Raw genomic sequence first — 26,598 nt, 5'->3', positions numbered from 1 at the left:
ATTTTATTTTACTCTTCAATACCTTTCTCATTAAGTTAACAATTTAAAGCAGCCATAGGGATTTCAACTTTTAAACCAACTTAGAATATTATTGTACTCTGGGATTTGTTGTATTTTGTTGGCATTCTTCGAGTATTTCTGATAAGACCTACTTCATTTATCCTGAGCATACTAACATTCTCAAAACTAATTATCGGAAACTTAAAACCAAAATTTAATGAGAAACAGAACAGAAAACTCCAAGCATCCATCACGTGATTTCAAAATAGGTTCAGCCTTCACTTTCCTTCTTTTTTTGTAGTTTATTATTTTTCATGTATAGATATATCTACTATTTTTCAAATTCTTTTCCCATTTAGTCATATAACATTAAGCAGAGTTCCCTGAGCTATTCATTAGATTCCTGTTGGTAAATATAGCAGATCCTTCACTTGCTAAAAGCTGGATGTTATCCTGATAAATGAAAGAACTGTTATTTATTGCTTGTTTTGTTTTGTCATTTTGTCATTCAAAAATAAAATGATGTCTAATGCAGAGTGTTAAACTGAATTTTAGAATTGGAGCTCAAGTTGAAAACATATTTATATTTTTAAATTCAACTTTTTCAAATAAAGTAAAAAATAAAATCACAGACATTAGAATAAATGGCACATAATCATCATAACTCTGCAATCCCACTGCTGGGCATATATCAGAGAAAGCATGATCTGAAAGGACACACCCCCCAATGTTTATTGAAGCACTGTTTACAAAAGGCAAGGCATGGAAGCAACCTAAATGTCCATTGACAGAGGAGTGGATAAAGAAGATTCAGTACATATACACACAATGGAATATTACTTAGCCTTTAAAAAGAATGAAAGCATGACACTTGCAGCAACATGAATGGACCTAGAGAGTGCTACACTGAGTGAAGCAAGTCAGATAGAGAAGGAGAAATATTGCTTGACATCCCTTACAGGTGGAATCTAAAAGGAAATGATATGAATGGACTTACTTACAAAAGAGAAAGAGACTCACAGACTTAGGCAGACTTAGAAAATGAATTTATGATTGCCAGCAGAGGGGAGGGATAGTTACCGATTTTTGGAAGGTCATTTACACACTGCTGTTTGAAATGGATAACCAACAAGGACCTATTGTGTAGCACATGGAACTCTGCTCAGTGTTATGTGCCAGACTGGATGGGAGCAGAGTTTGGCTGAGTCCCTTTACTATTTACCTGAAATGATCACAACACTGTTAACTGGCTATGTGCTGGGCTGAGCTTAGTCAGTCATGTCTGACTCTTTGTGACTCCATGTACTATAGCCTACCATGCTTCTCTGTCTGTGGAGTTTCTCCAGGCAAGGATACAGAAGTGGGTTGCCAAGCCCTCCTCCAGGGGATCCTCCCAACCCAGTTCTCCCACATTGTAGGCAGATTCTTTACCATCTGAGCCACCAGGGAACCCCAAGAATGCTGGAGTGGGTAGCCTATCCCTTCTCCAGGGCATCTTCCCCTCCCAGGAACTGAACCAGGGTCTCCTGCACTGCAGGTGGATTCATTACCAGAGAAAGCTTAATTGGCCATACCCCAGTACAAAGTAAGAAGTTCAAGTTTGGGAAAAATGGCAATATTTTGTAGTTTCTCATCTCAGAGTAATGCAATATATACATATATATATAAAGAATATCCTTACTGGGAAACAAATTAATGTTTTCTATTGAAGGCATTGCATTTCCTACTACTGGGGAACCATTCCAGAAATCTGAAAATAAATATCCTCTAGGTTTATGTCACTTATTCAACCTCTCCCTCACCTCCCACCATAATCTTACTTTCAAAGATGAATGAATTTAGAGCTTTTCTAAGCCATTCTAAGACTTTGTGCCCTCAGCTTTAAAAAGTAGGTGATAATACCTACTGTGTTATAAATTCATTGCCTCTCAGCTCCAGATTGACTTGCAATTGCCTGCTCTGGAAAATGGAACTAGGTATTTTAAATAATTTTTCTTGGTTATCTATCATAAAGAATGCTAGACAGATACTGCAAGAGGAAAGGTTTGCTTTTTGTTTCTCTGGTGCCTCTGGGGTGTTTCCTGCAGCACATGTAGCTTCTGCATTGCCAGCGTCTATGGTGCCAGCTCTAGGATCCTGCAATGCATGGTAGCCAGTAGCATCCAGCAGCTTTCCATGGCACCCTCTCAGGCAGTTTCATAAAGATGTGTCTCCAGCAAGACACCCCTCCATGAATACCTTTTCCTAACACCTTAATGGACAAATTTCCAGCGTGTTTCACCATCATGCCACCAGAGCAATTTCTCTGTTATTCAGTGAGCAGAACTCTCACCCAGAAGCTATGATCTCAACCTCGGAGGCAAGGGTCTTCACTGAATACTTGATATTAGCCTTAGGGGTCATGACTGCTCATGATATCTGATATCTTTTTTTTTTTTTAATAATTCTGTTTCCTTTTTTTATTAGACAATACCTTTCATTCTGGTCTCTTTTTATTGAATATTTATATTAAATCTGATCTTTGACTGACACACTATCCTTCGTTTAAGGATTATTCATACTCAGCATATGCAATCTGAAGTTTGGAGCATGCCATCCAAAAACATACCTTTCTGGTGTACTGGTAATTTTGACTTAAAGGCACTTGATAAATAGAGTAAAAGAAAAAGACTGTGATTTCCTTATTTTTCTTTAAAGTAAGAGATGAAATTCCCATGTGAAAGAGCCCATGTTATACCAGAAGAAAAGTAACATTTCTTATCATCAGTGAAGAAGAATTGGGTCATACAGAATTCTACATGAACAGACCTTGTTAAGATTATTATCTTCCTTTTGTTGTTCAGTCATTCAGTCGTGTTTGACTCCTCATGACTCCATGAGTTGCAGCATGCCAGGCTTACCTGTCCTTCACTATCTCCTGGATCCTGCTCAGACTCATGTCCATTGAATCAATGATGCCATCCAACCATCTCATCCTGTGTCGCCCCCTTCTCCTCCTGCCCTCATCCTTTCCCAGCATCAGGGTCTTTTCCAAGTAATCAGCTCTTTGCATTAGGTGGTGAAGTATTGGGGCTTCAGCTTCAGCATCAGTCCTTCCAAATAATATTCAGGGTTGATTTCCTTTAGGATTGACTGGTTTGATCTCTTTGCTATCCAAAGGACTATCAAGTCTTCTCCAGCACCACAGTTTGAAAGCATCAATTTGACACTCAGTCTTCTTTATGGTCCAACTCTCATGTCTGTACATGACTACAGGAAAAACCATAGTTTGACTATATAAGCATTTGTTGGCAAAGTGATGTCCCTACTTTTTAATACACTTTCTAGGTACATCATAGCTTTTCTTTCAAGGAGCAAGCCTCTTTTAATTACAGGGCTGCAGCCACCATCCACAGTGATATTGGAGCCCAAGAAAATGAAGTCTGTCACAGTTTCCATTTTTATCCATTTCCCTAAATAGTTTAGCTACTTGTATACAATTCCCTCTCTATGTTCAATCTAATATAAAAGCAGGCAGGCTTTCCCATTTCTTTGGGTCTTCATTTCTTATAAAGGTTCTCATGCTCTGTGTCACATAAAACATGTATTAAATAAATGTTTATGTTTTCTTCTGCTGATCTGTTTTTATGTCAACTCAATTCTTAGGCTCATCCTGGAAAAAAAAAAAATCTCTAATAAGGTAAAGATTAAAATGTGCCTCAGGGCTTCCCCAGAGGCTCAGTGGTAAAGAATCTGCCTGCCAAATCAGGAGAAATGGATTCCATCCCTGATCCACAAAGATCCCCCATGTCACAGAACAATGAAGCCCATGTGCCTGTGCCATAGAGCCCTGGAGCTCCAACTACTGAGCCCACATGCCACAACTCCTGAAGCCTGAGTGCCCTAGAGCCTGTGCTCCACAATGGAGAGCTATCACGATGAGAAGCCTGCATATCGAAACTAGAAAAAAGCCTGAGGCAGCCATGAAGATCCAGCACAGCCAAACATAAATGTATAAAATTATTTTCAAAATGTGCCTCGCCTGCAAGACCATCTGATATATAACAAGACATTGCATAATTATTATTTTCTCTTTGGGCCTTGGATTTTCAATATCATTACATCAACTGCGTATTTGTCAGAAACATTTATTAAATACAAGATATTTTACGTTTTAATAGAATAACAGAATCTGTTAAAACAAGTTACGTTTTCCCCAGTATACTGACAATTTAAATGTAAAGAGGAATCCAAAGTGAAATGTATATGAACAATTACCATTTAAAGAAACTAAGAAAAGTTTATGACAACTTTTTTTTTTTATTTTTAGCAACCTTTTTCTTCCCTTTCTATATTTATTCATGGTGCAACTCACTCCAGTATTCTTGCCTGGAGAATCTCATGGACAGAGGAACTTGGCATGCTGCAGCCCATGGGGTCACAGAGTTGGACATGACTTATCACCTGAACACAAACACACACATACCATGTGAGAATCATTGTATGTACTAGGGAAATCAGAGTAAAGGGAACTGTGGATGTCATGATATTTAATCAAAGTAAAAATACAAATGTAATATAATCCAATAATAAGAATAAGGAAGACAACAACAAGATTATAAATTGTATAGGGAAATACATAAAAGGTTTTAATCCTAACTCTATATTTGAAAGAGTGAGGAAGAGTTTCTTCAAAGAAATCTTCCTAGACTAGGAATTTTGACAAGATTATGCTGGAAACTGATGTTCGAATAATAAATAATATTTAATCAAACTAAAAGGTAAAATAATTAAGAAGCATGTTGTAGTCAAAGCATGTGTAAAAGCTTAAAGACATCAGAGAGGCACAGAATCCCTGGAGAGTAAGTAGTTCTTGATGACTGGATTGAATAATGTAAAGAGGGGGAAATAGCAGAAGAAGCCAAAAAGGCTTCCCTGGAGGCTCAGATGGTAAAAACTTCTACATGCAATGTGGGAGACCCAGGTTCAAACCTTGGGTGGGGAAGATTTCCTGGAGAAGGAAATGGCAACCCACTCCAGCACTCTTGCCTGGAAAATTCCATGGATAGAGGAGCCTCATAGGCTACAGTCCATGGGGTTGCAAAAAGTCAGACATGAATGAGTGACTTCACTTTCACTTTTAGCTACCTACATACCACTAGCTCCCAATACTAAGTTGTCTTACCACTGAAGATATTAGCAGAGATAATGACATAATCAGCCTTAAGTTGAAATGACAACCCACTTCAGTACTCTTGCCTGGAAAATTCCATGGACCGAGGAGCCTGGTAGGCTCTAGTCCATGGGGTCACAAAGAGTCGGACACAACTGAGCGACTTCACTTTCACTTTCATAGCAACGATAAAGAAAACTGATTAGTATGTCACACAGAATGGGCCAGGAAGGAAAGAGGGGCAAAGATCAATAACAAGAATCTATAATAAAACAGTGAAGATAAATAAGGAAGATTAAAGAAATATTTAAGAAATATAATAAAAACACTCAATCAATAATTGGATGGACTGATAATGGAATGAGAATTGAGTTAGTGATGTTGCCCATTGTTCTGGTTTGGGCAGAAGGTCAAATTATATCAACTGGAAGTGGATACTCACGTCCGACTTTTTGAGTCTATGGAATGTAGCTTGCCAGGCTCCTCTGTCCATGGAATTCTCTGGGCAAGAATACTGGAGTGGGTTGCCATTTCCTTCTCCTCAACTGGGAGGGGAGACTATAAAGAAGATGACGTGTAATAGTAGTGGGGAAATAAATAGTTAATGGAATTTTGAACTGATTAATTCTGAGTATAACATATCGGTTTTTAATTACAAGCCATTCAAATGGTTTTATTTGGCATTCAAGAGAATGATTTCAGAGGTGTGTATGATATGCATTTATACATGGAATCAAGAGAAAATTTGTTTGCACTTATTTAAAATTGGGGGGGTGGCACATTAGTAGGCTACTGAAACAATAATACTGCATTAATGAGGTATCTGAAAATTGTGGTATCATGCAAAAATTAGCATTTATTTCGGACTTTTGTATCTATTGATAAGCTGGGCTTCAGATGACTTAGACTGTGCACTAGAAGGATTGGCTCCAACATGCAGACTGGGTCCAGGTCTGATTTACCTATCCAAGCCTCTTTGGTTCAGTGACTAATTGAAGCAAGTGTGTCTCATGGCAAAAGGCAGGAATGCAGGAACTTAAGCCCAAATATGCAAGTAATTTCTAACCTCTGGTCACATCATGTCTCTTAGCATCACTATGGTCCAAGGACTGAGCTAGAAATCAAGAGCAGGAAAGGACATTATGAACTCTTTATGTTTTACAGAGAAGAAGAGACAGGAATTTGCTACAGATGATCTCTGTTTCCTATGAGTGAAACATCTACTGGACCTAAGAAGTAAGGTAGTTGAATAGAGGCTGGAGAAGCGTGATAAATTGTAAGGAGGAAAAGCCTTTTGTTCAACAGAACTTTTGAAGGAAACCCCAGAAAAAAAATTTTAAATATGAGACAGGTTGAAAACCGAGAGTTTATTGTTTCACTTAAGGCAAGCGTGAGGGGGGTCCATGAATCCTTCCCTGACCTTGGTAAATATTTACAACCTAATTTGTTGTTGTTTTATTGATTAGTATTCTTTCAGCATTTTTCATATATTAATTTGCATTATTTGTAGTTTTATGTTAATATTATCCTGTTCCAAACACATTATAGGCCTCTTGATCATTGAAACCAAGCTTTCTCCTTGGAAGAAAAGCTATAACAAGTCTAGACAGCTTATTAAAAAGCAGAGGCATTACTGTGCCAACAAAGTCTATATAGTCAAAACTACGGCTTTTCCAGTAGTCATGTATGGATGTGAGATCTGGACCATAAAGAAGGCTAAATGCTGAAGAATTGATGCCTTTGAAATGTGGTGTTAGAGAAGACTATTGAGAATCCCTTGGACTGCAAGGAAATAAAACCCGTCAATTGCAAAGGAAATCAATCCTGAATATTCATTGGAAGGACTGACACTGAAGCTGAAACTCCAATACTTTGGCCACCAGATGCAAAGAGCTGACTCATTAGAAAAGACCCTGATGCTAGGAAAGACTGAAAGCAGGAGGAGAAGGGGACAAGATGGTTGGATGGCATCACTGATGCAGTGGACTTGAGTTTGAGCAAGCTCTGGGAGATGATGAAGGACAGGGGAAGCCTGGCGTGTTTCAGTCCATGGGGTCACAAAGAGTCAGATATGACTGACTGAACAACAAGAACAATAACACAACCCCATCTGTAACTTAAGTCTTTACTCTTAATGATGTTTAATGACATTGATAGCATTAAAAAATATAATGAGATGATTTAAACAAAGTGCTTAAACAATGCCTGGCACAAAACAGTTGTTCAATAATTCTCACTTTTCTTCCTCATTACGCCTATAAATATTAATTTGATGAATAAATGGAGGAGAACAGGGTAAAATAAAATCAATGGCAATTTGATTTTCCTATGACTGAGTTTCACTTTCCCATTTTAAAGTAAAAAATAGAATAAATTAATGCAAAATAAAATTAGGAAAGAAGATAAAGATAAGTGGATTTACATATATTTGTAAGATGCCCAAACTTATACTATATAATGTTGAAAAGGCACATAGAAAAATATCTTTTAAGGTATAAAAACCTTGGACTGCAAGGAGATCCAACCAGTCCATTCTGAAGGAGATCAACCCTGGGATTTCTTTGGAAGGAATGATGCTAAAGCTGAAACTCCAGTATTTTGGCCACCTCATGCAAAGAGTTGACTCATTGGAAAAGACTCTGATGCTGGGAGGGACTGGGGGCAGGAGGAGAAGGGGATGACCCAGGATGAGATGGCTGGATGGCATCACTGACTCGATGGACGTGAGTCTGAGTGAACTCCGGGAGATGGTGATGGACAGGGAGGCCTGGCGTGCTGCAATTCATGGGGCCGCAAAGAGTCAGACACGACTGAGCGACTGAACTGAACTGAACTGAATGACTTCTGAGAGAAGAATGAGAACAAACTTAGGGCAGGACACAAAGAAAACTTGAATGGAATCTATAACATTTTGTTTGGAAAAAGTATTTTCCAACTGATATGACAAATATAAAAAGTTTATATTTGTTAAATCTGGGTGATACATATAAGGGTTTTCATCATATTAGTCTCTACAATTTTCTAAATATAATGTATATTTCATGATTTTCAAAAGTGGAGGAAAAAACAATAAAGGTGTGGGATAAGAATGGTAAGTATATTTTAGAAAGGCAAACTATAAGTAATCTTCAATCTGGCATTTAATATATAATGATATAACGGATGTTTTTCAGAATTTTTATTATTTAGCTCTGATATGAGGATTACTTCTGAAATTTTTGCTTTAAATTAACTATGGAAGACAAGAAGTAAAGCAAAAATTGAGTGGATTTACACATATTTCATTGAGATTCTAGTTAGATCAATAGGTAAACTCTGATCAGCTATGATACTAAGAAAAATGTTTATCTGAGTGATAGAAAATTAAACAGTATACTTAAGCAGTCCATTAAATATGATACAAAGATAAATAAAGATATTTACACACAGACCCTCAAAACAATGATTCCATCAGTACTTTTTAGATTGATAAGCAATATATTAATATAGTATTTCCTGAATTTTATCCTTTCTCAGCTGAAGAAAAATATTTACACAGTATAATACATAACTTTCATTGTACAATTTGATGAACTTTTACATATGAATGCACTTATGTAATCATTACCTAAATGAAGACATAGAACATTTCCATTACTTTAGGAAGTTTTTCCATGTTCTATTAAAATCAGTACCTACTCCCTGTAAACAATACTGTTCTAACTCTTATTACCGTGGATTGCCTCTTCTGGAGCTTCATATAAATAAAATCATTATGCAATTACAATCATATGCATTCTCTTTACCTGAATTACTTTGCTCAATATACTTCTTTTAAGATTTACCTGTTATGTTGCATATATTAGTAGTCATATTTAATGACTAAGAAGTATTCCATTGTATGGATATATCAGCACTTATTTATTCAACCATATTTATAAACAATTGGTTATTTCAGTTTTAGTTATTATGTATATCAACTGTTAAATCATTTTTGTATAGGTCTTTTTATGGATATATGTTTCATGTCTCTTGAGAACAAATGAGTAAATGTTGTAAATAAGACTAGAATTATGAGGTAGGTATGTATTTAAATTTATTAAAAAACTGCTAAAGAGTTTTCCAAAGTGAAAATACAATTTTATACTTCAAAAGCAGAGAGATGTATAAGAGTTCTAGTTGCTCTATAATATCACCAATATTTTGTGTTCTTAGTTTATAATCTTTCACTATTAATATGGATATATAGTGGTATCTCTCTCAGTATTTTTCTTAATATATTGTCTTTTATTATTGATGTATTGATATTCTTTAGAGTTCCAATATGTAAATTCTTTGTAAGATGTACGTATATAAAATATTTTCTCTCAATTACTTTTAATTTTTTATCTTTTTGGAAATGTCTTTTGATAACCAGAAGATTCAATTTTGATGAAGACTCATGAATCCCTTCGTTTTCTTGTAGTTTCTTTTTTTGAGAAATATATAAATAAATTGCTTATTTTTGAGGTTGTGAAGGTAGTCTCGTTTGTTTTATTCTTTATGCTTCATAGGGCTGAAGTTTATAAGTCTAAAGCTTAGATGAGTTCACTTCAGTTCAGTTGCTCAGTTGTGTTCGACTCTTGGTGACCCCATGGACTGCAGCATGCCAGGCTTCGCTGTCCATCACCAACTCCAAGTTTGCTCAAACTCATGTCCATCAATGATATCTATCAGTGATGACATCCAACTAACTCATCCTCTGTTGTCCCCTTCCCCTCCTGCTTTCAGTCTTTCCTAGCATCAGGGTGTTTTCTAATGAGTCAGTTCTTTGCATCAGGTGGCCAAAGTATTAGAGCTTCAGCATCAGCATCAGCCCTTCCAATGAATGTTCAGGACTGATTTTCTTTAGAATTGACTAGTTGGATCTCCTTGAGGGACTCTCAAGAGTCTTCTCCAGCACCACAGTTCAAAAGCATCAATTCTTCAGCGTTCAGCCTTCTTTATGGCCCAACTCTCACATCCATACATGAACACTGGAAAAACCACAGTTTTGACTAGACAGACCTTTGTTAGCAAAGTAATGTCTCTGCTTTTTAATACACTGTCTAGGTTTGTCATAGCTTTTTTTCCAAGTGTCTTTTAATTTCATGGCTGCAGTCACCATCTGCAGTCATTTTGGAGCCCACGAAAATAAAGTCCTGTCACTGTTTCCATTGTTTCCCCATGCAATAAGTAATCTAAAGGTTACATACAGATTACATATTGGATCTATGTGTATTAAGGAAGATAATACACAGATCATACACAAGTTAAATATAATAATTTGTCATTGTCAGTAGGAGATAAATATTTAAGCATATTTCATTTTTCAAGAAAACAAAACTTTGAGCTCCTTCTACTAAAACTAAGAAACCCTTCTCCAAAAAAAAAAAAGAAGAAGAAGAAGCTCCACCAAAAAAAAAAAAAAAAGTAAAAAATTTAAGCTTTGTGCATGCCTTTCTTTGTAACAAGTCAAAAGACAACTGTGACGTAAGGGGCAGTTTTCTATCTTCAAAGGTTAGGGTAAGAGTAATACTATTGATAACATGTATGAGCCAAGTGTCAAAGTTGATAAATTTTGCATACTTCAAGTCGCTAAATTCTTAGAACTCTTATTTTACACATGAGAAAACTAAGGACAGGGAATGTTAACCAATCTTTCCTTTGTCAATGGTAAGTTTTAACCTAGGAATAAAAACACAATTTCTTTAAAAATTAAAGCACATTTGCCAGTAATACACTTTGAATAATTTCTAGTGATACTGTCATCAAGCAAAAGTTCTAGCTATGACAGAACAAGATTATAAGTAAAGAAACTTGACAAGTTAATGAGTGATAAAAAAATAAAGAATGGAAGCTTCAGTCAGGAATCAGTCACTCAAATTCCTTCAGCATGAACCCAAATGTGTATATGCATAATTACAAAAGAAATAATAATTTAATGATCAGTCCAGAGAATAGGTCTGCAGCCATTTTGCCTTCCGTTGGCTTCTTCCTGTTCCGTCATTTCCCAGGTTTCCCAGTGGCTCTCAAAGGGCACATAATAGATACAAGGAGATGCTTAGAAAGTGTCTGAGAAACTGCTGTAGGAGAAGGTTCTGAGAGGGAAGAGAGAAATTCCACCTCTTCAAATAGAGCTGCTCCATTTTTTAACACTTTTATAAATGTGACTTCCTACTAATTTTTAAAAATAGTTTTGTTGCTTTAAAAAAAAAAGGGGGTCAGGGAACTACTGAACAATGAAATCCAGGAGGTTTCAGATTAATTTAGATCTATTTCTATGCTTGACCTCATAGGCTCAATGGAAATTCCAGGAGGTCACAGTGGCTTGAAGGAAGGAGGTCAACCAGTGTATAGTCATTTCATAAAGTCATTCCTATTTTAAGTCATATTTTAAGAAATATGGCCTGTGAGGGCAGATAATAGGCCTTCAAAGCACTGTGGTACCTAAAGAAAGTGACTGACTGCTGCAACAAATCAGCTGAGTGGAGCACCAGGACGTTCTGTCCTAAATTAGCCTTTCCAACCACCTCCACACTTTATAAAAAAAAAGGAAAAAGAAAAATCTCCCCAATGTTATCCTCAAAAGCAGAACTCTCCCACACATGCATTTTTACAACAGAAATCATTCAAAAATACAAGAAAAATTATGCCATTATTCACTGATTATTCACTGGAAAATGCTCATGCTATCATCTTATTTATCTTCTCATATTCTCATGCATATTGATTTTTTTCACATATTGGAAGGACACACTGCATCTGAGAAAAGGCCAACTGAAGACATGATTTTCCGTTGTGGACCTAAACATCATGTTCTGAATTCACTTACCTCAATATATACAGTTAAATTCGTGATCTTTATGTATTTTTGAGTATAGTATTCTCTTGAAACAAATATGAATTGTATACTTAGGCAACACATGTATTAAATTTAAATTTCCATATCACTAATTTCAAATGCATTTTCTTTAAACTTGACGATTAAAGCCTTTTAAACTCTGATTAAACTACTGCAAACCTTTATCATGTACTTTTTCTTATAGACTCAGGGATACCTTGCACTATTCAAAGTTATTATGGCTCCTGGCTGGGCTGCAGGGACAAGACAGTTATTCTGCCTGTGTTCCAGAGAGATGATATGAGTAAAAGGATATGAAACAAAGAGGTCTGTTAGTTAGCTGATGTATTTTTGCTTGTAAAATTACAAAGTTCTAGGATTATGACAATTACCACATACCTTCATCTCTTTCTTCTTTCATTATCCTCATTTCCTTTCTACCTATTAGTAGCTATATATTATCTTGGAGGGCAAATAATCCTGGGATCTGTTATGCTATAAAAGTTAGGAAAAGTTTCTTCTTTCATCACCCCATTGCTAGCATTTTCTAAGGCATACTGTCAGCAATTAATTCATTTTTATTGAACTGGACAGACTCTGGTTTAGGAAAGACTGAAAACCTAACAGTTTAGTATAAATCTAGCATAGGGTTCAAAATTAAAAAAAAAAAAATTCCTAAAACCTTTCTGAATCTATTTTCAATACATTAACAATCAGTGGTAGACTTAAATCATATATATATATATTTTTTTTTTTTTTTTGAGAATAGCTGTTCTACATGTTTTAGTGAGGTCAAAGAGTAAGTTTCATAAAAAAATTTCATCACAATTTGCCAGCTATTTAATATTTCAAGCATTTTTAAAAATAGATGTATCAATCAATTTATATGCAATTTTATGGAGATAAAAAGAAGGTAAACTTGTGGGTGCCAGTATACTTGGAAATAAGAAACAAATTATTGCGATGTAATTATATTGAAATTGTTATATGAAGGGGTGCATATTCTATAGCAGATCAGGGGGATATGAACAACAAAGTGAAGGACAGGCAGTCAGATAAGTTCTTCCCGGAAGAGGCTACTCTTGAACAGAACTTAGGAGAAGTAGAAGCATATACACAGTCATAACAACATTAAAATAAATAAATAAAAGTAACAAATTCAGGGAAGATCATAGAGACTGCCAGAAAGAACAGAGATTCAGTAAATGATAAATGTTCAAATTTTGGGAATACAAATGAGGATTCCAGAGAGTTTCATGACATGTTTCTTAACAAGAAACCCTATGAAAATGGATTTGAAAAACAATAAAACAAACAAACAAAAATGAACCCAATGAAAATGACAAGCCCTATGAAATATACAAATATGATATTTGATAATGATAAGTCATTCAACTAAGAAACAAAAATAACAATAGAGTTTTTCTTTGCTTTAAAATATCTGCATTAAGAATATGGGAGAAGGAAATGGCAACCCACTCCAGTACTCTTGCCTGGGAAATCCCATGGATGGAAGAGTCTTATAGGCTACAGTCCATGGAGTCGCGAAGAGTTGGACACAACTCAGCAACTTCACTTTCACTTTTCACCCTCATTCAGTGGAGAAGGAAATGGCAACCCACTCCAGTATTCTTGCCTGGAGAATCCCAAGGACAGAGGAGCCTTGTGGGCTGCTGTCTACGTAGTCGCACAGGGTCGGACACGACTGAAGCAACTTAGCAGCAACAGCAGCATTAAGAATGAATAAATTCTCCTTTGTTGTACAGAAGCTTTTAATTTTAATTAGATCCCATTTGTTTATTTTTGCTTTTATTTCCAGAATTCTGGGAGGTGGATCATAGAGGATCCTGCTGTGATTTATGTCTGAGAGTGTTTTGCCTATGTTCTCCTCTAGGAGTTTTATAGTTTCTGATCTTACATTTAGATCTTTAATCCATTTTGAGTTTATTTTTGTGTACGGTGTTAGAAAGTGATCTAGTTAGCAAGGTGAAAAGACAGCCTTCTGAATGGGAGAAAATAATAGCAAATGAAGCAACTGACAAACAACTAATCTCAAAAATATACAAGCAACTTCTGCAGCTCAATTCCAGAAAAATAAACCACCAATCAAAAAATGGGCCAAAGAACTAAATAGACATTTCTCCAAAGAAGACATACAGATGGCTAACAAACACATGAAAAGATGCTCAACATCACTCATTATTAGAGAAATGCAAATCAAAACCACAATGAGGTACCACTTCACACCAGTCAGAATGGCTGCGATCCAAAAATCTGCAAGCAATAAATGCTGGAGAGGGTGTGGAGAAAAGGGAACCCTCCTACCCTGTTGGTGGGAATGCAAACTAGTACAGCCACTATGGAGAACAGTGTGGAGATTCCTTAAAAAATTGCAAATAGAACTACCTTATGACCCAGCAATCCCACTGCTGGGCATACACACTGAGGAAACCAGAATTGAAAGAGACACATGTATCCCAATGTTCATCGCAGCACTGTTTATAATAGCCAGGACATGGAAACAACCTAGATGTCCATCAGCAGATGAATGGATAAGAAAGCTGTGGTACATATACACAATGGAGTATTACTCAGCCATTAAAAAGAATTCATTTGAATCAGTTCTGATGAGATGGATGAAACTGGAGCCAATTATACAGAGTGAAGTAAGCCAGAAAGAAAAACACCAATACAGTATACTAACACATATATATGGAATTTAGGAAGATGGCAATGACGACCCTGTATGCAAGACAGGAAAAAAGACACAGATGTGTATAACGGACTTTTGGACTCAGAGGGAGAGGGAGAGGGTGGGATGATTTGGGAGAATGGGAATTCTAACATGTATACTGTCATGTAAGAATTGAATCGCCAGTCCATGTCTGACGTAGGGTGCAGCTTGCTTAGGGCTGGTGCATGGGGATGACCCAGAGAGATGTTATGGGGAGGGAGGTGGGAGGGGGGTTCATGTTTGGGAACGCATGTAAGAATTAAAGATTTTAAAATTTAAAAAAAATTAAAAAAATAAAAAGAATGAATAAATTCACATTTAAAGAACAATGACAAGTATTTTTCAAACATGTACATTTAAATAGTTGTCTAGTATTCTATTGTTCCATAAAATCCCATTTCATAGAAAAGAGAGATAAGAAAGCCTTCTTAAATGAGCAATTAAAAAAAAAATACAGGAAAACAATAGAATGGGAAAGACCAGAGAGATCTTTTCAAAAGAGCTGGAGATATCAAAAGAACATTTCATACAAGGATGGGCATGAAAAAGGACAGAAATTTTAAAGGACATAACAGAAGCAGAAGAGATTAAGTAGATGTGGCAAGAATACACAGAAGAACATACCAAAAAAAAAGAATCTCAATGACCAGGATAACCACAATGTATGGTCATTCACCAGAGCCCAACAATCTGGCCTGTGAAGTCAAGGGGGTGATAGGAGGTATTATTATGAACAAAGCTAGTGGAGGTGATGGAATTCCAGCTGAGATATTTAAAATCCTAAAAGATTATGCTTTTATTAAAGTGCTGTACTCAATATGTCAGCAAAGTTGGAAAACTCAGCAGTGGCCACAGGACTGCAAAAGGTCAGTTTTCATTCCAATCCCCAAAAAGGGCAATACCAAAGTATGTTCAAACTACCACACAATTGCACTCATTTCATATGCTAGCAAGGTAACGCTCAAAATCCTTCAAAATAGGTTTCAGCATTACATGAACCAACAATTTCCCTATGTACAAATGGGGTCTTGACAAGGCAGAGGAACCAGAGATCAAATTGTCAGCATCCTTTGGATCATGGGGAGCGCAAGGGAATTCCAGTAAAAACAGCTACTTCTGCTTCATCAACTACTCTACAGCCTTTGACTGTGTTGATCACAACAAACTGCAGAACATTCTTATGGAGATGGGAGTACCAGACCACTTTATCTGTCCCATGAGAAACCTGTATGTAGGTCAAGAAGCAACAGTTAGAACCAGACATGGAAGAACTGTCTAAAAATTGTGAAGGAGCACCAAAATGCTGTATACTGTGATCCTACTTATTTAATTTTTATGGAGTGTACATCATGCAAAATGTCAGGCTGGATGAATCACAAGCTGGAATCAAGATTGCTACAAGAAACATCAACAACTTCAGATGATACCACTCTAATGGCAGAAAGTGAAGAGGAACTAAAGAGTCTCTCTCTCTCTCTCTCTTTTTTTTTTAGAGTGCAAGAGGAGAGTGAAAATTCTGTCTTCGAATTTAACATCATCCCATCCCATCACTTCATGGTAAATAGAAGGGGAAAAATAGAAACTGTGACAGGTTTTATTTTCTTTGGCTTCAAAATCACTGTGGACAGTGACTGCAGCTGTGAAATTAAAAGGCTCTTACTCCTTGGAAGAAAAGCTATGACAAATCCAGACAGCATATGAAAAAGAAGAGATGGCACTTTGCCATCAAGGGTTCATAGAGTCAGACTATGGGTTTTCCAGTAGTCATGTGTGGATATGAGAGTTGTACCATAAAGAAGGCTGAGCACCGAAGAATTGATGCTTTCAAACTGTGGTGATGGAGAAGACTTTAGATTGCCCCTGGACTGAAAGATCAAACTAGTCAATTCTGAAGGAAATCAACCTTGAATATTCATTGGAAGGACTGATAATTGAAACTGAAACTGATACTTTGGTAACCTGATGTGAAGAGCTGACTCACTGAAAAAGACCTGATGCTGGGAAAGACTGAAGGCAAATGGAGAAGGGGCGACAGAGGACAAGATGCTTACATAGCATCACTGACTCAATGGACGCAAATTTGAGCAAAGTGCAGGAGATCGTGGAGGACTGAGCAACCTGGTGTGCTGCAGTCCAGGCGTGGCAAACAGTGACATGCGTTAGTGACTAAACAACAATACTCCATTGTACTGTATTTGGCAGTTCTTGCTGATATGAAATGGCAACCCACTCCAGTGTTCTTGCCTGGAGAATCCCAGGGACGGGGGAGCCTGGTAGGCTACTGTCTATGGGGTCACACAGAGTCGGACACGACTGAAGTGACTTAGCAGCAACTGATATATTACTTAGGTTATTTTTTAACTTTTTGATTTTAAGTATAACTGAGAAAATTAGATCAAGGATTATTTCTTTAGGACAAATTTTCACAAAAGAATTACTATATATTTTAGTTTTTAAATGTCTGCTATTCACTATCAAATTACTCCAAAGAGAGATCATACCAATTTATTTTCAATCACCTTTCTCTCTTACTGTACTTAAAACACCCAAGTTGTATCATTAATTGATGTTGAAGCTAGTGGGTTAACCTTTCATAAGAAATAGTATTGTGGGATGGGGGTTGGGATGGGAGGGAGGCCCAAGAGGGAGGGGATATGTGTATATGTATAACGAAGATCATGGCATCCGGTCCCATCATTTCATGGGAAATAGATGGGGAAACAGTGGAAACAGTGTCAGACTTTATTTTGGGAGGGGCTCCAAAATCACTGAAGATGGTGACTGCAGCCATGAAATTAAAAGACGCTTACTCCTTGGAAGAAAAGTTATGACCAACCTAGATAGCATATTCAAGACATTAATTTGCCCACTAAGGTCCGTCTAGTCAAGGCTATGGTTTTCCCTGTGGTCACGTATGGATGTGAGAGTTGGACTGTCAAGGAGGCTGAGCACCGAAGAATTGATGCTTTTGAACTGTGGTGCTGGAGAAGACTCTTGAGAGTCCCTTGGACTGCAAGGAGATCCAACCAGTCCATTCTGAAGGAGATCAGCCCTGGTATTTCTTTGGAAGGAATGATGCTAAAGCTGAAGCTCCAGTACTTTGGCCACCTCATGCGAAGAGTTGACTCATTGGAAAAGACTCTGATGCTGGGGGGGATTGGAGGCTGGAGAAGAAGGGGATGACAGGATGGGATGGTTGGATGGGATCACTGACTCGATGGACGTGAGTCTGAGTGAGCTCCGGGAGATGGACAGGGAGGCCTGGCGTGCTGCGATTCATGGGGTCGCAAAGAGTATGACACAACTGAGCGACTGAACTGAACTGAACTGAACTGAACTGATGGTTGATTCTTTCACATTCTTGTATAGCAGAAACCAACACAACATTGTAAGGCAGTTATCTTCCAATTAAAATTAAACTAAAAAAAAATGAGGTTATACAAATCTTGAAATATCTTCCTACAAATGTAAATTAAAAGTCAAAAGTAGTGATTTTAATATAGAAAAATCTAGCAGATATCACTTCAATCAAGCAATTGAAATTGATATTATCAGTAATAGATAGACTACAAGATTCACTAGAAAGAACTCAGCCTCCCTTTCATGGTACTCCTGCCAGAATATACACATATCCTGTTATAAGCATGAGGAAACATGGGACTAACCTAAATCAAGGGACACTCGAGGAAACAAACTAGTCTAAAAGGTTCAGAGGCAAGATGAAGACAGATGAAGGAGTGGAGAGAAGGAGGGAGACAGATGGAGAGAGACAAGAGAAAGAAAGAACGATGAAGTAAGTGAATTAAAGTTCCATAACTGCTGATTATAGGTAAGGGGTATTTGGGAGTTACTGTTACAACTGCAACTTTTCTATAAATCCAAAATTATATCAAAATTAAAAGGTTACAAAAAACATCAATGTGATAGGAACCACAACTTACAAAGAAAAAGAAAAAACTGTTCAAACATGTATGTTACAAGTAATCCTCACCTTGTGTGGTATCATGAGATGGCAATGTAAATTTGTGAACTGAAAGTACATAAAGAGAATTTAATAACCAACCTAAAACAACTGTGATCATTCAATGAGCTTTACAAATTTCTGTCAAAACATTAGAATCTCTATTAATGTCAATGACAAATACACAGGGAAATTTAAAAAACCTGATATTTATTTTATGCACTATAATTTCAAACATTAGAAACTTTGATAATTAAAGTATTTTCTGTAAAACCTATCAGTATTGTAAAATAAAAAAAAATAAAATAAAATAATAACAATTTAAAAAAGAAGATACCTCACCCACACTCCCCACTTCTGTCCTCCCCTGCTTTCTTACTTAGGAATGCACCATCCATCTTTTTAGTCAATAATATATTAACCAGATTGAAAAAAAAAAAAGAGTAGTTTGAGGAGCATTTCCCTTTCTATGACTTGGAAAAATTGTCTTATTCCTTCAAAAGTTTGGATCAGCTCCAACATTATATTCTTTGCATTTTCAGTGCCATGAAATACCTACAAAAGATTCTATAATGTGAAGCTTTTGCTGGTGTCACTTCCTCTGGGTCACCATCATCATTTCATCAAGATCACTTTCCTAATTTATGCTGACAATTTCACCTTCATTACAGTCAAGTGGCTGCATATCTAGTCCTTCCAGTAGGGTTACTGTCAACATTGCCATAGTCAGCTATTTCTTCTGTAACTCCATTTACAAATTTCATTTCCACTAACTACTATTTTGTTTCTTTGTTGCACTTTGTTTTTAATGGCCAATTCCCACTTCTGATTACTAATTTTTGTAAAATGTCAAGTGGGTTTATTACTGGAAGAAAGGGAGGCAATACATATATTTTGCCCTCTGTATATGCACTAAATAGGAGATGCACAGTGACCAATCACTGACCGCCTTTGAATAAATTGATAGAATGGGTCATGATCATGATCTGGATCTGTTATAATTTGTGAACTGAGGAGCTAGCAGAGAGAGGTGCGCTTTCTGCATTTACTAACAGTTATTACACTGTGGTAATAGAAATCTGAACACTGTTACTAAACGACGGGTATTACTTAACTAAACCACCGTAACTGAAATTTGTACAATTGAAGAACCATACGAAACAAGAACATCCTGTGTTTTCTTTTCTGTTGCTAATGGAAAAAGTACTTTAATCTTGATAATAATGAATTTTTTAGGTAGATAAGTATGTTGGTTACTACAAGTGAAATGGCACAGAACATAGAAGACATACAAAAGACAGACAGGACACCACTCTGGCCAGAGGAACAACTGGGCAAACTAATTGCCATTTATTATTATAAAGCCTTCCTTAGGCAGAATTCCAGACTGTAAGAATAAGCCTTTTTAGTACAGTGCAGGTGCATACATGTTATCGTATAGCAAAGGGGAGTGAAATCTCTGTCTACTGAAGAGTCTGCCCAAAGCCCTCATCTCCCTCTTATCTCAAGAAGGGAATGCTCCCTTGTTTGCAAGGGACCATTAAACTCAAGGCTGTGTCCAGACTCTTTTGCAGAACGCCTCGTATGCAAGGACGCTCAGCCTGAGCAGAGAGACCCGTTTGCAGGCACATCTCTGCTACCCTATTAACCCTTCATCTCCCCCTTTTTTATTTTATTTAAGCCCTCGAGACATTTGTATTGATGTTTGTAGAGCAAGGCTTAAAGCTGTAGGCGGCCAACCTCCAGCCTCGCCAGCCCCTCTTGAGGCTGTGCCTGTCTTAGGTTGCCCTCCTCTGAGGGTCTTACCCATCACTGGCTATCCAGCCACCTGTTGGGGGCTAGGCGGAATCTCTCTAGATGATGGGCATCTAGAACTCTTTTTATTTATATGTCTCAGTTAATCTCTTGAAGGGCTCATGTTAAATGGTACAGGTGTTATACAAAACAGAAGAATTCCAATCACATTTCAACACACTTCGTGTAGATAAAACAGCCAATTGATCTCCAAGCCAGGAAACGGTTGAAGATTGAGCACATCGGTAGCAAGTTGTGCATCCAAATCTCACTGTTGTTGCCATAACAAATGAGAGTCTTTTTGCCAGTCCCAAACAAAATCAGCTGTTTGAATTTCTTGGTGTAACGCAAGGTCTGCTACAGCTGCTGTTGCAGTTACTGACGCGACTGCGAGAATAGAAGCAATGACAACACCAAGCATACGTCGAGATCGGTGTAGCAAAGTCTGTACAGCGGTTACTAGATGAGAAACAGCAAAAGAATCTGACCACGGCTGAGTCAGATTTATAGGCAACCATACTTCTGTCCGAGCTTTAACAATTACTAGCGAGAAATTGGAGTTAAAGGCTTGTCTTTCAAATTCTTCCCACCAAGACATTTACACATTGAGTTAAATTACAATAGTCACATGACACAGACCCCACAGTATCATTCCAGGTCCAATTCCCATATAACAATGCAAAAGGATATTTTACACATGCCATTGCGGAATAAGATTTATTAACATGTAAATTAACATGGAATGGACCCGAAGAGTCACCACTGTCTGAAGTATAATTTCCCGACCAGATAGAGAGATTACCAGAAACCGCCCATAGTTTTCAAATATCTCCTTGAATGTGCGGATATCCTTGCAATTGTAATTGAGGAGGGACAAGTGCAAATTGCTGCCATTTAACTGTTTCATTACCATTGCCCATCAAAGTGCTATTTGCACGATGCCATCTAAAAGATTTATTTGACCATTTTTCTAAGAATTGCCCATGATCTGGACTCCAATGTACAATGATGGCCCCAGAATAATTCATGACCTTAAAGGGTCGATGACCTCGGCAACGTTCCCACTCTAAAGATTCTAGAGAAAGAACAAAAAAGTTAACAGGACATAGCGACGTGTTTTCCATTATGAATGTCTATCAGTTCTGTTGAGGTGCTAAATCCCCTGGTGGAAACAAGCACAGTAAAAGTGGCAGAATGGTAATTATTATACTTTACCCCCCATGTATTATAGGAATGATGAGAATGTTCCTTGGTGGACAGGCAAAAGGGGTGTCCCCCTATACACCAAGGAATGCCTTCCCCTGCTATGGTCAAATTACTAATATTGTATTGTGGTTTATGATGAGATAGTTGTTCTATTCCCCCGCAAGCTGGCGGGGAAGGAAGGCAGTCTCATTAGTGCATACGTGCACTTCTGGTTCCCCCAGGAGACTGCTCTTACTAATGGGGGATTAGGTATATATGCCCAATATGTATGATTACTTGCCGATACACCGATTACCTGACATGTCACCACCGCCATCATGGCAAGCAAAAGATTGGTAGGATTCAGAGGTTGCCCCACCTTCATTACCGTCTTCTCTGCTTCCTGGGTCAACCTCTTCATTTGACCCCACGTAGGAGGTGTTGCTTCCCGTGTACGAGAGGCAAGGCTTCTCTGCATAGTAAGCTCTCTGAATTTTTGAATAAGGGGATCAGCCATTGTTGATTTTGATTAATCTTGCTGAGGTCCAAAACCTGTAATTATCAACAGAAATGAAAGCATACCCTCGTCCCAAATATATTACGGATGCTGGGATCCAATAGGCGTATTCAAGATCTTCTTATCCTCTTCTGTCCCTTGAAAATGCAACTCTGCTGCTGATAGATTTCCCTCGCTCCATTCAAAAAATTTAGGGCAAGTAAGGTTTTATTCAGAATGTCTTTAGGTTTCATAAATCTCTGTTGTTCCCCCTTTTTTATTTTTTCAAGGTAATCATGCAAGGTACGATTAGCTCTTTCAATGATAGCTTGCCCTTGACTATTATAAGGAATACCAAAAGCATGAGTTATATGGTATTGAGATAAAAAGTGAGCTAATTTTGTGGATTGGTAAGCAGGTGCATTATCAGTTTTCAAATCAATTGGTAATCCCATAACTGCAAAACAAGATAACAAATGAGTAATAACAGCGTCAGCCTTTTCAGAATGTAATGCAGTGGCCCATTGAAAATGTGTGCAAGTGTCTATAGTATGATGCACACATTTTTGTTGTCCGAAGGAAGAAATGTAAATTACATCCATTTGCTATATCTAATTTGCTTGTTGTCCTTTCATGTTGACACCTGGTGAGGTAAATGGCAAAGAAAAGGGTGCACATATGGAACAAGAACGAACAATATTTTGAGCTTGTTTTCAAGTAATAGCATGAGATTTTTGTAACCCTTTGGAGTTGGTATGTTGTAAGAGATGTCCTTGCTTTGCTGCTTCTATAGGATAGAGTAAGGCATCAATTGTAGCATTTCCGAATGATAAGGGTCCAGGAAGGGCAGAATGTACATGGATATGAGTAAAGAAAATTAACTCTGAACACTGCAAAAGCAACTGTTGTACTTGGTAAAACAATTTATCAATAACTGTTTAAGAGTCAATGGAAGGGCGACATGGGGAGGGAACAGCATATCGAGAATCTGAAACAATGTTAATAGGAAGTTGGGGAAAATCTTGCACAACTATATAGATAGCCCACAATTCAGCGGGCTGTACAGAAGAAAATGAGTGGGGGAGAACCTTGGAATTTTCTGGGGTCCAATATCCAGCAGTATTTTTATTTGCATCTGTAAAAATAGTGGGTCCCTTAACTGGAACATCTGAAATTGGGGAATGAGATATCATAGTGTTAGTCCGGAGAAAATCAATCAATTTCGATGATGGATAATGATTAGAAAATGAACCAGGATATGAGGCAAGAGAAATTTGCCAGTTTTCATTAAATTGTAAACATTGAGATATTTGAGCAGTTGTTAACTGAGTAACAATCTGGTGTGGTTCACATCCTGATAATTGTAAAATATTATGGTGACCTTTCTGTATAAGGAAGGCTAATTTATCCATATATATAGTCAATTTTTTGGAAAAACTGTTAGGTAAGAAAACCCATTCTATTAATCCTTTTTCTTGAGCAATTACACCAGATGGGGAATAAGGGGTATGACATATGATAAAAGAAATAGGTTGAGACGAATGTAAGTAAATTAAAAAGCCGTCATTTAGTCGTTGCTCAACAAATTGAAGTTCCTGTAAAGCCAATGGGGTTAAGGTCCGGGGGCTATCCAAAGCTGTATCTCCTTCTAAAGTAGAAAACAAATGTCATAATTGATAAGTAGGAATCCCAAGTACCGGACGTAGCCAATTAATATCTACCAATAACTTTTGAAAATCATTTAAGGTTTTGAGATGGTCTCTTCTAATTTGAAGCTTTGAGGGCCTAATTCTGTGTTGTTCCAATATTGTCCCTAAATATGAAATAAGAAAGTCCTTTTGAATTTTTCCTGGGGCTATCTGCAAATTGTATAGTCTCAAAGCCTCCTGTACTTTTAAAAAGAATTCATCACATTTAACAATACTAGGAGCTGCCAATAGGAGATCATCCATATAATGATGTAGAATATAATTGGGGTATTCTTGACGAAGGGATTGTAAAGAGCGAGCTATGACTTATTGGCATAAGATAGGACTATTTATCATTCCTTGTGGTAGGACTGTCCGTTGATAATGCTTAACAGGCTGAGCATGATTAAGAACAGGAACTGTAAAAGCAAATTTATCTCTATCTTGCAATTGTAGAGGAATGGTAAAAAAAAAAAAAAAAAAAAATAGTCCTTAAGATCTAGCACCATTAAGGACCAAGTCTGAGGAATAAGAGCTGGAGAGGGGAGTCCCAATTGCAATGCTCCTATAGGTTCAATACATTTATTAACTTCTCATAAATCAGTTAACATTTTTTATTTTTTAGATTTTTTTTTTAACAAAAACAGGAGAATTTTAGGGAGAGGTAGAGGGCTCTATATGACCAACTTGGAGTTGTTCTTATACTAAATTGTTCTAACGCCTTGAGCTTCATTTGTGGTAATGGCCATTGCTCAACCCATTTTGGAGTATTAGTTAACCATTTTAATGGGAGTGCTCGAGGAATTTGAGCAGTGGCTACTAGTTTTCCGATGGAATGGTTACAGAAGCCCCCAAAGGAGAGAGAAGATCTCTCCTCCATATATTAATAGGTATATTTACAATATAAAAGGTAACAAACACTAATCTTTTATTATGGAATTGACATTGCAAGGGATGGGTACTCTTCCAGACATCTGCAATGGAGCCCAATCCCATCAGCATAAAAAGGTTGTGTTTCCCCCCCCCCCCCACCCTTGGGGCCATTGTTGAAAAGAAATGACTGAAATATCCGCCCCTGTATCTACTAGTCCCTCAAAGTTGTTTCCTTGTATAATCAAGGAGAGAACAGGGCGAGAATCTCTAATAAGCATTTCCCAAAATATATGTCGCCCAGTACTTCCAAATCCCCCTGTTCGTTCATTAGGAAGAGCCAAAAAGGGGTGATAAGGTAGGAGAAGTATTTGGGCAATACGTTCCCCAGCTAACAATGAAAGCGTGGTAGACTAGAAGTAGAGACCATAATTAAAATTTCCCCAACATATTCAGAGTCTATTACCCCAGAAAATATGGTTAAACCTCTCAAAGCCGCGCTGCTATGGCCTAATATCAAGCCAAAAGTGCCTTTAGGCAGTGGTCCAAATACATTTGTTTTTAATTTATAAATGCCTCACCCTGGTGACAAAAGAACATTATCAGCTAGTGGGAAATCAGCAGTAGCCCTCCCTGAAGTAGCAGACCGTAAGTCCAAAATCATCATCTGAGATATTTTTAACGGGGCAGATGGAATGGGAGGAGGGCAAGGAGGAGAAGTCCCCGGTATTGTTCCTGGGCCCCAAGGACTCAGGCCCGCAGGATAGTTTCCCGGTATCGGGTTGCCCATTTTATCTGTTTTAGATCTGCATTCATTAGTCCAATGAAACCCCTTCCCACACCGACGGCAAAGTCTAGGAGGAGTCTTATTATTATTATTATTATTTTATTATTATTTTTTTAATGACCAGGTTTTCTACAATGAAAGCAGTTACCTCCCTTTGGTGGTCTCATAACCTTGGCCAAGGCTGTAGCAAAGACATTAGCCTGATGCTCAGTTCCTCCTACTCCCGAGCAGGCTCTGATATATTCAGCTATAGATGCACCCTGTCCCTTTAAAGATCCCAGTATACGCTTGCATTCAGGATTTGCATTTTCAAATGCTAGAGTTTGTAATGATATCTCTGAAATTTCATCCTTCCCTACAGCCCGTTCCACAGTTACCCTCAATCTTGCTAGAAAATCAGTATATGGCTCATTAGGGCCTTGCATTGTTTTAACAAAGGAGGGCTGGGCTTGGCCAGTAGGCACCACATGGTGCCATGCTCGTAAAAAGACCTGGCGAACTTGTTGTAAGTTCTGATCAGAGTATTGAGCCTGTTCTCTTAAAGCCTGGTATTGGCCCTCTCCCATTAGTTTGTCCTCGAGAGGATCAGGGGGATTTTGTCCCTCATTAATCTGAGCCTGCTTTCTAGCTTCTTATTCCCACCAGCTATGAAGTTGCAACCATTGAGAGCCCTCCAAGACAGCTTGGGCAATAGATTCTCAATCTAATGGAATGATTAATTTGCCTTTTTCCAATGATTTCAACATAGTTAAAACAAAGGGAGATTGAGGACTATACTGCGCTACTGCAGCTTTAAGATCTTTAAAAAATTTATATTCCAAAGGAGCATATTGAACATTTATCACATTGCCATCCTGTTGTCTCTGGATGGGAAACAATTGTGGAAGGTCAATAAACCCACCAAGGGGAGCAGACAAGTCATCATCATGAAGCATAGACAAAGGAAAGGAGAACCGACAATGTTCCCTGCCCATATCAGGCCGATCAACTGCAGTGGGGAAAAGAGAAGCACAAGGAGGACCAGAGGTGTAGATTTTTTCTCCTCCTTACGGGATTTTCACTATTCCCGGAATAGATGGGTCATTTCTTT

This window comes from Capra hircus, chromosome 3 (genome assembly GCF_001704415.2).
Source record: "Capra hircus breed San Clemente chromosome 3, ASM170441v1, whole genome shotgun sequence".
NCBI classification, from domain to species: Eukaryota; Metazoa; Chordata; class Mammalia; order Artiodactyla; family Bovidae; genus Capra; species Capra hircus.
Note: the sequence above shows the minus strand (reverse complement) of the source record.